General features: G+C 42.9%; 1 protein-coding gene across 6 annotated transcripts in view; it reads left to right on the top strand.

The window, feature by feature from the left end:
- Positions 1–1,620: 1,620 nt before the first annotated feature.
- Positions 1,621–17,205, top strand: part of TMEM225B (transmembrane protein 225B) — a 32,900-nt gene continuing 17,315 nt past the window's right edge. For 5 of the 6 annotated variants that reach the window (XM_077758704.1, XM_077758703.1, XM_077758706.1 and 2 more), the window contains exons 1-2: positions 1,621–1,877; positions 2,115–2,276. The gene's annotated coding sequence lies outside the window, so the exon portion shown is untranslated. Of the gene's footprint in view, positions 1,878–2,114; positions 2,277–5,677; positions 5,732–17,205 lie in introns of those variants that run through there. The other variant, XM_077758699.1, reaches the window with a different exon arrangement.

Below are 17,205 nucleotides of genomic sequence, written 5' to 3'. Positions count from 1 at the left end.
TAATTAAGCTCTCTGGAGGAATGCCTCACCCTAGGAAGTGGGATGTAGGCAACAGGAAATTTAAGAATGAAGTTCCAAAGAGGTCCCTGCGGTGTCATAACATGAAAGCACAATGGGATTTCCACATCTGAAAATGTAACCTCAACCATTCTTTTCATTCATTCAGTAATACTGTTGCCCAGTGCTAGGATATTCAGTAATAGCCTGTGCGTACAGTTAGCATACACTAATCAAACCATTAAGACTAAAACAGATTAGTTACCAAAGCAATGACTTTGGAATTTGACATACCTAAACTTTGTTGTTTACTAGTTGTGTGGCTTTGAAAATTTTACTTAGCCTCTCTAGTTTCCTTGTCTATACAGTGGTTAATATTAGCATGAAAATTAAAATAATGTAAAAGGTACTGGTCATATATTAAGTGCCAAAATTAATATAAACACCAGTATAAAAACCAGTGAAAATATAAATGTTTAGCATAAAATCGATAAAAGAGGGAACTAAGGAGCAGGCATTTAGCAGTGCAGGACTAGCATTGTCCAGGGGAGTACCCTGGGCTTGGAGAACTTAAATGTGAACTTGAGAGATCATCAGGAATCCTAAACTGGTAGGAATTGCTTCCCATTAGGCACTCCTTACTGGAGTCATCAAACTATGACATCTGTCTCTTGCTAACATTTGTAACCTAATGGCGTCACATCTTACACTCCCTTCAAAACTCCAGCGCATGGAGGAACGAGTGTTTAAGAACCAGATCTGAAGGATGATTTCAAGCAGATGGTGCACTGGACAAGTCAAAGAAATACTGGAATTTTTCATTTTACTAGTGCTTCTCATTCACGCTTCACTTTTAGAAAATGGTTAACCTCTTATATTTGTATTCCATTCTTGTTTATAAATTTACAACTTGGGCGTAATGACAGGGTCTGTCTGTTTCTTTCCTGCACTTTCTCATGTTACAATCTCCGCTCTGTCAAACCATTGTCCTTCCTGAGCATAGTTTTGACTCCAGGCTTTGGTTTGAACAGGCCAGGATTCTAAATGCTGCCTTTACTTGCAGAAAGACGTGAGTATGCTGTTCCTGGCACTAAGATTATAAAAAGTATGAACTTCATGGATTGTTATGAAGATCAGGTCAATTTAAGTTACTCCATAGCTGGTAACTGCTATTTCGGAGTTTAGCAGGAAACTCCCCTTATCATGAACTAATTTCCCTAACATTTTTACTGCTTCAACATATCAAATATGCCCCTGGCAAACTCGTCTGGGCACTGTAAGCTCTTTGAATGTTGACCCTCTTTCTAAGGCTTTTCTTCCTCTTTTAGCCCATTGGTACCGATATGTTCGTCCTGCGCATACACTCAAGGCACAGTTGGGAGGCGCTGGAGTCGTGAAGGGGGAACACTGATCAAGTTGAAGCCACAAAGGGAAAGGACAGCCTTGTCCTTTAGATAGGAAAGGACAAGATAGGAAATTCGGGGCCAGCAGGGTCCCCAACTCGTGATTTGGAAAAAGGGAGGTGAAGATGGGTGGTAAAACGGCAGGGGTTAAGGGAGGAGACAAATGGGGTGCACACGGGACAGTAGCGACGAAAAAGAAGGCAACCAATTTAGGCCCTAGGTCCACTTGGGCGATGAAATGCAACTAGAGGTCTGTCCCATCCTCCCTCAATCCCTCCTTGGAGAAAGACGAACGCCAAATGAGGCCCCATCCCCACGCCTATCCGAGCCCAGCTCCCAAGCGGCTCTGGAGAACCCACGATCGAGAGGAGACCTCCGAGCTGCCTAGACGGGACCCGGAAGTGCGCGCCGTGGAGCCCGAGTTTCCAGTCCTGCCCAGGGGGCCGAAGTGGCCGCTGTTGCGGAGCGGTTGAGCTAGTGAGTGTCGGGGCTCCGGGCTAGGGCTTCGGGTCTGCTCCGTGGCTGGGAGAAGCTCGGGCTGCGGAGGGGGGCTCGGACTGAAGGGATGCTCATGGTGCGGGTTTGGGGTCGCAGGCCTGGCCGCGCCCCCATGCCAGGGCCCGGCCGGCCTGAGGAGAGTGAATTGGGAGTCTTTCCTGGGAAAGATTCACCTGCCGTTTTCCCTGCATCTGCCCTCTCCTCCCTCTCCTGAAGTGACTGCCCGTCCGTTGTGTCGTGCTCTGAAGAAATTTTAGGGGAAGTCTTGGCCTTGGAGCAGCACCAGAGATTGGACCCAGCCCATGGAGAAGCTGCCTGAGCAGATGTCCCTGCAGTCCTTGTGCCCATCCTCCGAATAGGAGCCTCGAAAGAGCAAGGGTGAGGAGCTGACCTAGCTGGCTTTCTTTGTCTAAACTTAGTTCTTCCGACCGCGGCCTCAGATCAGATGGACACGATTAACCTTATAAATAGAATTGTCCTGTGAAAAACTACTGCTTTTTTTTTTTTAACCCTAAGGCTCTATTATATGTAAATAAAGCCTGTAACCAACTGTTTCCTCTCTGTGTGGAGCAGATTTGCCGCAGCAGCACTGTCTAGCACTAAGTCTTGGAAGATCTGTGATTCCAGCACCCGCTAACTTGATTGGCCTTTGGAGAAGCTGAGTAAATGTTGTGTGAATAAGGAAATGAATGAACCCAGCCAAGTATATCCCATACTTCAAGTACCAGTTAGAGTGGGCTCCTCCACTCATTCTACCCAAGTTCTCCATCTTTAGGGAAGATACATTTACCACCCACGGTATAAACTCCAAGAGGGTGCCTTTCCTGTGGAGTACAGTAGATAAGCCAGCCACCTGCTGATGAAAAATTAGGTTAAACTATAGGTATCAACATTTTTATTTCAATCTGCTATCCCACCATTATCTGGTATATGTCTGGCCATTTTAAAAAAGTGGATATTGATTATTTAATTGGGAGACACAGGCTTAGATAATCCACATCATGGACTCTGAGATGGCTTATGTTTGGGGAGATTTTCTTTTACACATATGTGTAAAAACTATGTTTTCAGACTAATTTTTAACTTGGCAGATATTTATTGAGCTGTTACTATGAGGTGTTGAAACTAAGTTGAGGGGTGCCTGGGTTGCTCAGCTGGTTAAACGTCTGACTTCAGCTCAGGTCATGATCTCACAGTTCATGGGTTCGAGCCCCACGTCAGGCTCTGTGCTGACAGGCAGCTCAGAGCCTGGAGCCTGTTTCAGATTCTGTGTCTCCCTCTCTCTCTGACCCTCCCCTGCGCACACTGTCTCTCTCTCTCTCCCTCTCTCTCTCTCTGAAACAAATAAAAACATTTAAAAAAATTTAGAAACCAAGGTGAAAGAAAACCCAGCTCCTACTCACCTACAAACTTGGAGTTGAGTTAGATGAGTTAACCAAGAGACTGTGGGTTAGTAAACAATGTAGAAGTTCACAAGAGGAGATCCCTGGGAACTGGGTATTGGCCCAGGAAGTCTTAGGAAGTCACAAATTTGGTCATGAAAGAATTTAAAGTTCAAGGAATTAAGTTTCAGATGAGAGGGGACAGATGCTTACTACGGGCTCTCTTGTTAGTCTTTCTAAAAAGCCTGTACTCACTTCCTAAAATACTTTTACTAACATTTACTCCTGTTAGTTCAGTACCCACTGCAGTACCCACTGCATCCAGTCCGTACTCCATAACCTGGCATTCAGGGTCCTCTGCACTGTGCCCTCAACCCAACTTGAGAGTCTTTCCTTAGTGTTCCCCAAAATAAACTGAGCAAGGCTGGTGTGTCTGCACAAGGTAAAGCTGAAGACACTTTGCACTATCCACTGTTGTGCCTTTGTGTCTTTTTCCTAATGCATTGCTGTCCCCTACATTCCTTGCCTATCTAACCACCGCTCATCCCAGCAACCCATGCAGGACAGCCTCCTCCATGAAGTTTCTGAAACAGACTTTGGGCTGTGAGGAAGGAAACAAACAGATATAAAAGACATTTACATGAAAACCTGCAGGATTTGGTGGCTGAGTGAGCATTAGGAGGAAACTGTATAATCACCTTTGTTCCCTTCACCGTCATACCTCAAAAAAATCTTCATAAGTTACTATTATCTTTGGAATGCAGGGCACTGCTTCTGCTCCATCAGAACTGATTATATCGAAGTTGCCAGTGGCTTAACCTATAATGAATCCATTGCACGCATTTTTTCAGCTTTAATTTTTTGACCCCTTGGTATTTTCTGTTGATGTGATCAATCTTTCTCACACCTTTTGTTTTTTGGTTTCAAAACCATCATTTTCTTCTGGTTTTCCTCTCACTTCCTCCAACTCTTTCCCACTGTTTCTCCACCTGTTTTTAAACATTGGTTTTCCCCAAGACTGTTCTCAGCCCTCTTTTTTCATTCCTGTGGGTGATCCTATCCTCTTACAGGACTTCACGTAACCACCATTTGGTGTTCTTGCTTCCAGCTGGCTCCTGAATACTAGATGTTCATGGGTGTACTTCAGAGCTCACTGTTTACTGCCAGTCCCCACCTCCCTCCCTTCCAATGACAACTTTGGTTAATTGTAGTAACTGATTTTCCCAAGCTAGAAAACCTGGGGATCATACTCTACTATTCTCCTTCCCTCCATATTCAGTCAACCACCAAAGATTGTCAGTTTTTCTTCAGAAAGTGCCTGATTCTGTTGTCTGTCATTGCCATTTCCTCATTTTAGGCACATTCTGTTTTTCTTGGATTGTTGACACATCACTATACTATTGGTCATTCCCTCTCCCCCACCCCCCCAGCCCCAGCCTCTCCTCCATACTGCTGCCAGCGTGAACTTCCCTGGGAACAAATTTGATCATGTTAGTCTCTGTCTATAAAATAAAGTCCAAAGTCCTGGGTGTGGCTTATATGCCTCTTCCTTTGTAGCTCTACTCTATTTTTCTGCTACATCTCCTGCTTCCTGCCCATGTGGAGCATACATTTCAGTCCCACTGAATCTTTTTTTAATATTCCTTAAACTTAGTGTTCCCTTTTATGTTTCTGAACCTTAGCATATGCTATTACTGTTGCCTGGAATACTCTTTACCTTGTTGATCCTGATCAGAGTCAAGATCCAACTCCAAGTCGTTCTTTGAGAACGCCATCTCCAGGTTCACCTCAGTAGGGGTTGTCCTTCCTTTCTGCTTTGAGGCACCATTGTAATCCCTCTACCTGTATCCTGCACACAGTAGGTGGTCTATACGTTTCTTGATTGATTAAATCAAACAGGCTGCTCACTCAGCCACCAAATCCTGCAGGTTTTCATGTAAATGTCTTTTATATCTGTTTGTTTCCTTCCTCACAGCCCAATCAAATTAATCTTGATTGATTAAATCAAACAGTATTTATTTCCTAGGGCTGCTGTCACAAATTACCACAACTGTGTGGCTTAATACAGCAGAACTGTATTCTCGCTGTTTTGTAAGCTAAAAGAGGGCTGATTTACCTTTGAAGGTTCTAGGGGGGAATTTCTTCTTAACTGGTCCTAGCTTCTGGAGGTCCCCGGCAATTCTTGGTGCTCCTTGGCTTATGGCTGCATCATTCAATCTCTGTCTCTTTTGTCACATGGCCGCCTTTCCTGTGTGTTTCCTGGTCTGAACCTTTATCTCTTTCTCTTATAAAAATACCAGTCATTGGATGTAGGCCTCCTCACCCCACCCCTGCCCCAATCCATTATGACCTCATCTGAACTCCGCAGCAAAGATTCCTTCCAAATAAGTCACATTCTGAGATACCAGGTGGATGTGAGTGGGGGTAGGTGGCACTATTTGACACAGTACAGTAAGTATTGCTCATTTCTAATGCTGTTAGAAATGAATATACCTGGGATCACACAGCTTTATAGTTAAACTACTTGAAGAACTGCATAGAGTTCCCTTTTTCCTTTAAATTAAAAGCAGATCAGCCAAGAAATTTTCTTTTAAACCTTTGTCCACAGAGACACATTTGATTTGCTTATTTCAGAGGGCAACTGCTCTCTTCTTGGGTTTCTCTAGCTCTGTCTCAGACTGGCCACTGTCTGCTGAGGCATTTTAAGGGGTCCTGCTATATACCAGAGTTTGGATTGAAGTTTTCGGTATATTTAAAAACATTTTTTCTTAATGTTTATTTATTTTTGAGAGAGGGAAGGAGAGAGAATGAGCCGGAGAGGGGCAGAGAGAAAGGGAGACACAGAATCTGAAGCAGGCTCCAGGCTCTGAGCTGTCAGCACAGAGCCCAGCGTGGGGCTTGAACCCACAAGCTGTGAGATCATGATCTGAGACTAACTCAGACACTCAACAGACTTAGCCACATAGGCACGCCCTCTTTTCTTTAAAATTTTTTTTCTTTAAATTTTATTTAGAAAGCACAAACAGCAGAGGTGAGAGACAGAGAGAGAGAGAGGGAGAATCTTAAGCAGGCTCCACATTTAGTTCAGAACTTGATGCAGGGCTTGATCCCATGACACTGGAATCATGACCTAAGCCAAAATCAAGAGTCAGATATTTAACCAACTGAACCAGCCAGGTGCCCCTGATATTTTTTCCTATAAGTGGCTCTGACCTATAAAGAGATGTAGCTTTCTGAATTTTATTTGAGCCTCAGTCCAGGAGACTTTTTATAAATGGTCTATTTGGGACTGTCAATGATTTATAGATTCTTCTCCCAATGGAGGGGAACTTCTTTTTGATGAATTGCTGTGAAATCATCAGGAGCATTTTGAAGAACCTAATGTGCGCAGGGCTGTTTACACAGTACTGGACTTGGAGAAAAAGAAATGGAAGACAACTTTTATTCTGAGACACTCAGAAGGAAACACCCATGAACAAAATGAAATATACTTCTGAGGAGAGGCCCAAAGACTATGTGGTTAAATACCACATAAATGAAGGAGGTAGGAACCAAATGCTTTAGAGATTCAAAGGAGAGATGACTTCCAGCTGGGGTTACAGCAGGGTTAGGTTTCAGGAAGGAGGCTGCCTTTGAGCTGGGTCATAAAAGTCTAGGATTTTGATAGGTGACATTAGGAGGCTGTTTCAGGTGGAGGAGAAGGGTGTGTGTGGTGATATACATGTTCAGGAACCAGTTCACATTAACTGGAGTATAGAGAAGATGTGATAGAGGATGAGTCTGTAAGGCAGAGTGGCGTAAGATTATGGGAAAATAATCCCAGGCCCAAGAACTTAACTTTTGTTTGGCACATGTTGAGGTATGTTATGTTATGTTAGTTTTTCTTAACAGGAGGCTAGCTGGTGAGCATTGTATATGAAGGAAGGGAATCTGACTTGTTGAGTGTGGTAAGGGAGGTGACAGGTGATTAGGATCTGACTTTAGGACCTTAATAGTGCTAACAAGAAGGTAGGGACAAAAATCAAGAAGTGTGCTATAGGTAGAAGCAATAGTACTTGTTTACTGAATGGACGTGGGGGCAGAGAAAGGAGTCACTAATCATTGTCACCCCTTCCCTTTTTATTTTGAAAAATGCTAAAGTTACGGGAGAGTTGCAAGAATATTATACTAAACATTCAAAATCCAGAAGGAGGAGCATGTTTGAGACCTATTGATCTCAAGAGACTGGTATGAGAGCCACATGGAAATGTGCTTTTAGATCATTGGAGATGCTGTAGCCTGTTATAAATATTCCCCATTTTAGGAGATGGGAACACAATCCCTCCAGCTAATCAACCCAGAGAGAAACAGTTTCTCTCATATTCATATCCAGCAGTTAGTACTCTTGTCCACACCACCATCAACATTGTTTTCCAGAATCCAAGTACTTCTTACTACCTTCTCCGCCATCATCTTGGTCCAGGGTGCCATCATCTCTCACCTGGACTATTGCAGCACCCTCCTGGCTAGTTGTTCTGCCTCTACCATTACCTTCCTACAGTCTACCCAAAATAGCAGCCAGTGTGATCCTGTTAAAATGCCAGGTCTTGTCTTCCTCTGATCTAAAGCCTTCTGTGGCTTCCCGTCTCACTCAGTGAAAGCACACCTCTTCCAGTAGCCTATAGGGTCCTATGTTCTCTAATTCCCTTTTAATGTCTGTGACCTCATTTCTTACCATTCCCTTGCTCATTGCATTCCTGTGACATTGCCTCATTGAACACCCAGGGCCTTTGCACTTGTTATTTCTTTTATGTGTAACGCTCTCTCAGATACCCTTATCTCCTTCAAGTCTTTGCTTCAGTGTCATTTTCTTAGTCCTTCTTCGACCATGGTATGTAAAATTGGAACCCTTCTGCCCACTCCCTCCCCCGGCGCTCCTTTTCCTTGCTTTTTCTCTATGGTATGTGTATCTTCCTCTAAGAGTATGTAATTTATAAGGTTTCTTGTCCAGCTCCCTTACTAAAATGGAATATCTTAGAAGGCAGAGTCTTTGCCTGTTTCCCCACTGATATATCTCAGCACTTGGAACTGTACCTGGCATGTTGTTGGTGCTCAGTAAGATGGATGTGAATGACTGAAGTGTCACAGGACTCATAAAGAGAAGTATTGAAGAATTCTAAGAGAAGGATCTCTTTCAGCCTAATGAAGAAGGTGCTATTGAACAGAGCCTGAGAGCTGTAGGATTTACATTCTTGAATACTGTCAGGTAGGCTATCAGATCCTCTGACGGTGGACCAAATAAAAGGCTCATCCTCTAGAATACCTAAGCCTTCACATGTTGTGGGAGAGAACAAAGAGAGTGGTTCAACAAAAAGAAGAGGTTTGGTATAGGGGAGATGATCAGAACGAGGCTGGAAAGACAGAGGCCAGGTCAGAAAGATCCAGAAGAAAACCACATTATTATTATTATTATTATTATTTTAAATAAATAATTGTCAAGTNTATGCCCATTACCCCCCCCATACCATCAGTCCTCAGTTTGTTCTCAGCATTCAAGAGTCTCTCATGGTTTGCCTCTCTCCCTCTCCCCTACTATTTCCTCCCTTCTTCTCCCCCACGGTCCTCTGTTAAGTTCCTTCTAATCCTCCTATATGTGCAAACATATGGTATTTGTCCTCCTCTGCCTGACTTCTTTCTCTCAGCATAACACCCTCAAGTTCCATCCATGTTGCTACACATGAAACCCTCATTTTTTTTTAAAAAATTTTTTTAATGTTTTATTTATTTCCAGGAGAGAGAGACAGCACGAGCAGGGGAGTGTCAGAGAGAGAGGGAGTCATAGACTCTGAAACAGGCTCCAGGCTCTGAGCTGGCAGTCAGCACAGAGCCTGACGCGGGGCTCGAACCCACGAACTGCGAGATCATGACCTAAGCGAAAGTCGGATGCTTAACCGACTAAGCCACCCAGGCGCCCCATGAAACCCTCATTTTAATATCTGCGCAAGTCAAGACCAGAAGCATCTCCTGGTCCATGAAGTATTCCAAATCCTAGGCCAAATGAAGGCATGCCCAGGCTGTTGCTCTTTGACTTTTGATGAGCTGATGAAGACTTTGTTAGCTTCTCTGTCTGGTGTTTCACCTTATTAGGATTTACATTCTTACATCCTTAATGATCCCAGTTTTGAAGGGCTTCTAGGTTTAGATGCCTCTAGGCCTGTGGGAGAAATTTTGAAGATTTAGAAGGCTCTAGAGTTAAGCTATCCAGTAAGGGAGCACCAGCTATGATGGGCTAATTACATTGAAATTAATTAAATTAAATACAATTAAAAGTCCAGCTCCTCAGTTGCACTTGCCACATTTCAAGCGCTCAGCAGCCATGTATGGCTGCTGGCTACTGTATTGGACAGTGCAAATGTGGAACAGTTGCATAACCACAGGAAGTTCTGCTGGATTGTGCACAGTGAGTGACTTGAATTTATAGTACCAGGTCATTTTGGCATCTTGCTAAAAGGAATTGGCCTGCCTCGCTAATATTTAGGCTTGATTGATGCCTTTATCACTTTTTTTTTTAAGTACCTAACTTTTTAGACTTAGTCTCTATGTTTGCAATTTGTGTGACTTATAAGGTGAACAGTTAAACACATGTGCAAATGGATATAAAAACATCAACCCAGTAGTCCACTCACACCTGTTAGAATGGCTATCATTTAAAAGATGAGAAGTGTTGGTGAGGATGCGGAGAAAAGGAATTCTTATACACCGTTGGTGAGGATGTAAATTAATGAACTACCAATAGAACTACTATATGATTCAGCAATTCACTTCTGAGTATTTATCTGAAGGAAATGAAAGCACAAATCTCAAAAAGATATCTGCACCCCCCATGTTCATTACAGCATTATGTACAATAGCCAAGACATGAAACAGCCTAAGTGTCCATTGATGAGTGGATAAAGTAGATATGGTATACATACAAATATACATGTGTGTCCACAGTGGAATATTGTTCAACCATGAAAAGAAGGAAATCTGTCATTTTTGGCAACATGGATGGACCTTGAAGGCATTATGCTAAGTGAAATAAATCAGAGAAGACAAATACTGTATGATCTCACTTATATATGAAATTAAAAAAAAAAAAAACAAACACCAACAACAAAACAAACAAAAAACCCTACCCCAACTCATAGATACAGAAAACAGACTGGTGGTTGCCAGATGTGGAGGGTGGACCTGGGGGAATTAGATGAATGGGGTCAAAAGGTAGAAACTTAAAGTTATGAGGTAAATAAATCCTGGGGATGTAACGTACAACATGGCAAGTATAGTTGATAATGCTGACTTGTATGTTTGAAAATTACTGAGAGGACCTTAAAAGTTCTTACTACAAGAAGAAAATGTTTATACATACAGTATCTAAATTGAACATACAGAGGATGAGAGGCTATCTGGAAGTGGAGAACAAGTGATAAGACATCACAGACCCAGGTGCCTGGGTGGCTCAGTTAAGCGCCGGTTCAGCTCAGGCCATGATCTCATGGTTCGTGGGTTGGAGCCCCACGTCAGGCTCTGTGCTGACAGCCAGCTCAAAGCCTGGAGCCTGCTTCGGATTCTGTATCTCCCTCTCTCTCTGACCCTCCCCTGCTCACGCTGTGTCTCTCTCTCACACAAATAAATAAAAACATTAAAACTTTTTTTAAAAAGACATCACAGATAATTATTAAATTCCTTCAATAAAGTGACTATTTGCCAAATAAAATCAGAGCTGTTTATATTCTAGGCTTTCATTGCTGATAGAAATGCTGCATTGGNAGCTAGCTCAGAGCCTGGAGCCTATTTCAGATTCTGTATGTCCCTCTCTCTCTGTTCCTCCCCTGCTCACGCTGTCTCTCTCTCTCAGAAATAAATAAAACATTAAAATTTTTAAAAAAAGATTAGAAACTTCTGCATGGCAAAAGAAACAATCCATAAAACTATTAGGCAACCAACGGAATGGGAAATGATAGTTGCAAATGACATATCAGATAAAGGGCTAGTATCCTCCACACCCAAAAAACAATCCAGTGAAGAAATGAGCAGAAGATGTGAGCAGTCGCTTCTCCAAAGAGGACATCCAGATGGCCAACAGACGCATGAAACGATGCTCAGCATCCCTCCTTATCAGGGAAATAGAAGTCAAAACCACACTGAGATACCACCTCACGCTGGTCACAGTGGCTAAAATGAACAAATCAGGAGACTCTAGATGCTGGCGAGGATGTGGAGAAATGGGCACCCTCCTACACTGTTGGGAATGTAAACTGGTGCAGCCCCTCTGGAAAACAATGTAGAGGTTCCTCAAAAAATTAACAATAGAACTCACCTATGACCCAGCAGTAGCACTGCTAAGAATTTACCCAAGGCATACAAGAGTCCTGATGCATAGGAGCACATGTACCCCAATGTTCATAGCAGCACTCTCAACAATAGCCAAAACATGGAAAGAGCCTAAGTGTCCATCAACGGACAAATGCATCAAGAAGATGTGGTTTATCTATACAATGGAATACTCCATGGCAATGAGAAGAATGAAATCTGGCCATGTGTAGCAACGTGGATGGAACTTGGGGGTGTTATGCTGAGCGGAATAAGTGAGGCAGAGGAGAGATACCATATGTTTGCACGTATAGGAGGATTAGGAGGAACTTAACAGAGGACCATGGGTGAATAGAAGGGGAAAAATAGTTGGGGAAAGCGAGAGAGGCAAACCATGAGAGACTCTTAAATGCTGAGAACAAATTGAGGACTGATGGGTATGGGGGGGAGGGGAAGGTGGGTGATGGGCATGGAGGACAGCACTTGGAAGGAGCACTGGATGTTATATGGAAACCAATAAACTAAGAGGGGAAAAAAAAAAAGAAAGATGCTACATTGGATATTCTTCATCACTCCCTTCTTTCACAAAGATCCCTCTTAGTAGAGGGCCTGCTTTCTCTAATACCATTGCAATCAAAACAAAACAAAAATTTCTCAACCTTTAGTAATCTGTATTTCATAAGTATTTCTTAACAAGAGGAATGTATTAAAGTAAACAGGCAATGTTTTTCTATCATGTCTCTCTTAAATGCAGTGAGGGTGCAGGGTTTGTTTTTGTATGTTCTGTTAGAGTTGAAATCAACTTGGAAATATTTCTCTTTACTCTGTGCTTCATATTTTAAATAACTTTTCCTCTCTCGCCTTTCCTTTATTCAGTCTTCCCAATTTGCAGTATTATTAAAGGATGCATATAAATAGGTCTGAGTATGTGTGTCCGTGAGAGATGCTCTGGTGAGGAAGTGTTGGTATCTGGTTATGTGAAGGTAGTCTTCCCTGTTACCTCAGAGGAATCATGAGGCCAGGGTACCATGTGGACAGAACCTCTGGGGTAGAGTACTCCTCTTTAATTGATCTGTTCAATACCTCCCCACACAGAGACCCCAGCATCTCTCTTCTAATGTTCTGAGATAGTTCCACTTTCCCCAACACTGCTTTCCTTCCTGCTAATCCCAGTACATCTGTCTGGTTAGCTACTTCATATATAAACCCTAATTTTAGTTTCCTACTCTTTCTCCAAATTTACACAACTTGTATCCATCTTTTCCCTATACTGCAAGGCCATTTTTCATACTTTTTTGTTGAACCAAATCCTTCGGGAATACTCTGACCATCCTGTTTCCCACCAGGAGTTTTTCTTGTTACATTTTACCTTTTTTATATTCCCTGTCAGATGGTGAGACCTGGACTGGGGATCAATTAATTATAAAGCAGAAAACTCTTGAAGTAGGGCTACAACTACATGAAGGAGATGAATGTGAACAAAACAAACACGAGGGCCCCCATGACTGTGGACAAAACTTCTGTAACATCACAAACTCTATCCAACAGCTACAAATTCTTAATTGACGAGAAATCCCAAATGGGTAGTATTTGTGGAAAATTGTTTAGGCAGAACTCATACCTTATTCAGCATTAAAGAATCCACATACAAGAGAAATTCTATTAGTGTCATGAATGTGGAAAAGCTTTTGGCCATAGTTGAAACCTTATCCAGCACCAAAGAATACCTACTAAAGAGAAACCCTATAAATGCAGTAACTGTGGGAAAGCCTTCCAGCGCAGCTCACACCTTATCCAGCATCAGATAACTCATGCAGGAGAGAGGACTTATATGTGTAATGAATATGGAAAAGCCTTTGGTTGAAACTCAAGTCTTACATGACATCAGAGAATCCACACAAGGGAGAAACCCTATGTGTGTAGTTAATGTGGGAAGGCCTTCAGCCAGAGCTCAAATCTGATAGAACATCAGTGAGTTCACACCAAAGAGAGACCATATGAGTGCAATGATTGTGGAAAGCTTACAACCGTAACTCACACTCATTGAACACCAGGGAAGGCTCCTTATGATGGCAGCAAGTGTGGGAAATCTTTTTAGTAGGAGTTCACTTATTATTAAACACCATAGAATTCACATAGGAGAGAGACCCTATGAAAGTAGTGAATGTGGGAAGGCTGTCAGTAGGAATTCTCACCTTATTCAGCACCAGAAAACTCACAGTGGAGTAAAAGCTTCTGAATATAAGGAATGTGGAAAAACGTTCACATACAGTTCATGCCTTTCTGGTCATCTAGGAATCCATACAAGAGAGAAACTGTGAATGAAATGAACATGTAAGAGCCTTTGGTCAGAGTTCAGCTCTGACTGAATGCCAGAGAGCTCGCATGGGGGAGAAACCGTTTAGGTTTCATGAGGTGGACAGCCTCCAGTCCTGGTTCAACTCTTATTAAGATGTGGAAATCCAGATAGTGTATAGGTCTCATGGATGTGTTCAACACATGGAAACCTTTAGACAGAGTTCCCACCTTATTCAGCAGCAGTAGATCACTTTGGAGGAAAGTATGTTAGAGAGGGGCATGAAAGGGACCTAATGCTGCACAACCAAGTTGATGGCTAAGTGGAACCTTCAGTTAGTGCTGCTGTTTATTTGATGTTTAGGATCTGCATCACAGAGAGTCTGTGGTTTGCTTTTCAGATCTTTCAGTTGTCCTCTGAAAATGGAATGAGTTAGGTCCATTCCAGGGAAGAGAGAATCAGGGAATTCTGGATTCAGACTCATAGATCAGGAAAGCAGCAGGGTGACCTTTGAACCCAGTAGCTCTCCTTCTATCTCATCTATTTGTTGTAAATCTCGATGGAAGTGGCTCTTGGGTCTTGGACCAGCATTTCGCTCCTCAGTGTCCTGCAGATTATTCAATCTCATTTTGTTTTACATAATCTAAATGCATTTAATAAACAGGCAGATTTTCTAGCCAAATAATTTCTCAGTATGACATGTCATGGGCTTTATTATGTATCAGCTTGGATAGGTTGAAATGGATTTGCCAGACTTCCCTATCCTGTAATTTTTGGTTCTTGAGGGCTAGAGAGGGAGATTCTTGGGAGACTGGGAGGACAGTAGAAAAGCAGCAGTTATTTTGTAGCTCACCCATGTGGTTGCTGGTCAGCAGCTGGGCCTGCAAAGGATCCACCTTTCCCTGATCCCCCTTTGCCTTACCTCTGTGTGTGTGTGTTTCCTCATGGTTTTACTCCTCTAATTGAATCCTAGTCATATGCATGCTCACTGTTCTTGTGAAAAGAGAGTGAAAAAAAGTAAACTTATTTTAAGTTTAGGTAGAGAGAAATGGTTTTACTTTTATACTCCATTATAACAAAAATTACCTCATAACCTGAGGCAGAGCTTCACTACTATATAATTGTTGAGGAAAAAATTGAATAGCAAAGCAGTTGAATAGTGTGATACATAATGGATAAGTTTTTTTTTAAGATTTTTTTTTTTAATTTGGGGGGCACCTGGGAGGCTCATTCGGTTGAGTGTCTGACTTCAGTTCAGCTCCTGATCTCATGGTTTGGGAGTTTGAGCCCCACACTGAGCTCTCTGCTGTCAGTGCAGAACCCTCTTTGGATCCTGTCTACCCTCTCTCCTGTCTGTCTCTGCCCCTCCCTCACTCATGCTCACTTGCATGCGTGCTCTCTCTCTCTCAAAAATGAATAGGATTTTTTATTTCTAAGAAAGCTCTGCACCCAGGGGCCCCTGGGTGGCTCAGTCAGTCAGTTAGGTGTCTGACTCTCAGTTTTGGCTAGGGTCATGATCTCGCGGTTTTCTGGTTTCAGGCCTGCATCGGGCTCTGCGCTGGCAGTGCAGATGGAGCCTGCTCAGGATTCTCTCCCTCTCTCTTCCTCACTCTCTGTCCCTCCCCTACTCACGCTATCTCTGTCTCTCTCAAAGATAAATAGACTTTAAAAAAAAGAATTTAAATGGGGCGCCTGGGTGGCTTAGTCGGTTAAGCGTCCGACTTTCGCTTGGGTCATGATTTCGCGGTTCGTGGGTTCGAGCCCCGCGTCGGGTTCTGTGCTGACTGCCAGCTCAGAGCCTGGAGCCAATTTCAGAGTCTGTATCTCTCTCTCTCTCTGACCCTCCCCTGCTCACACTGTCTCTCTCTCTCCTAGAAATAAATTAAAAAAAAAAAAAAAAAGAATTTAAAAAAGAAATCTCTGCACCCAACATGGGGCTCGAGTTCATGACCCTGAGATCAAGAGTTGCAGGCTCCACCAACTGCACCAGCCAGGTGCCCCCATAATAGATACAATTTAAAAAAAAACACAAAAAACAAAAAAGCAAAAAAACAAAAAAAAAAACCACTTTTGAGTCCCATTTACCATGAATATTTTTATCACTGAAAGAAATTCCAAAAGTATCTCTGCTGGGTAGTACATTGTTAGATTTATTCTAGGTATCTGAGAAAAATACCTACTTTGTTGTAAATGTTTATTTCTAATCACAAAAAAATAAGATTATTTCACCCTTCCCCAATTAGTCTGGATTAATGATTATCTAAAATGCCAAATGAAAATTATACATAGTGAACTCTTAAAATTGAAATTTGTCTGTCCTGCAGCCTCTCTACCTGGTCTGGTGCTGTGACACAGTAGGTATTGAGTGGGTGGCTGTGGAATGAATCTGCTTACTGGACACCAAAGTCGTCTTGTTTGTCTCAGCTCTCCTGTCTGCATTCCTCTGCCTTCCTCTCTGTATAATCTGGAGGTGATTATTAGCACTAACTAAGGTTCACCTTGCCATCTAGATGTCCCAAATATGGACTTACACTCTGTGAGGTCAGGTCTAGGCTCTGAGCTAGTGTGCCCTCTTACTCCACTTGGCATGTGACCCCCCCTTGAGTCCCTCCCCACTCCTTTCACCACAGAAAGGGCCCTTTCCTTCTGTGGGATCTTGAGAAGCTTCAGGGATGAGGCAGGACTTGAGGAGTTGGGTTTGAAGGCTGGGCAGGATTATTTTTTTAAGTGTATTTATTCCTTTTGAGAGAGAGAGAGAAAAAGAAAAGTGGGGGGGGGAGGGGCGGTGGGTATAGAGAAAGAGGGTGAGAGGGGGAATCTCAAGCAGGCTCCTCACTGTCAGCATGAGCCCAATGCAGGTTTGAACTCACGAATGGTGAGATCATGACTAGAGCCAAGATCAAGAGTCAGACACTTAACCAAGTCAGGTGCCCCACAGGTTGCACAGGATTCTGACTGGCAGAGAAGAATAGCAGGGAGGGACATCTCAGGACAAAGTCATTGTGCAGGTCACGTGCCAGGCTCCAAGGGCAAAGGGGTCTGTGGAGACCAGGAAAGGAGAGAAAAGAGTTTGTCTAGCAGTATCAAAATCACTAAAGTAAGGGGGTGGGGAGCGGCTCCTAGCTGGCTCAGATGGTGGAGCATATAACTCTTGATCTCAGGGTTGTAAGTTCAAGCCCCACATTGGGTGTAGAGATTACTTAAAAAAATAAAATGTAGGAAAAAAAACAACAAACCACTAAAGCAGGGCTCTGTTTCTTTGCGCACAAGCATTACTAGTGGCCAGAAAATATAC

This window comes from Crocuta crocuta, unplaced genomic scaffold, assembly GCF_008692635.1.
Source record: "Crocuta crocuta isolate KB4526 unplaced genomic scaffold, BGI_CrCroc_1.0 scaffold273, whole genome shotgun sequence".
In the NCBI taxonomy this organism is placed as follows: domain Eukaryota; kingdom Metazoa; phylum Chordata; class Mammalia; order Carnivora; family Hyaenidae; genus Crocuta; species Crocuta crocuta.
Note: the sequence above shows the minus strand (reverse complement) of the source record. Positions and strands in the feature narration are given on the sequence as shown.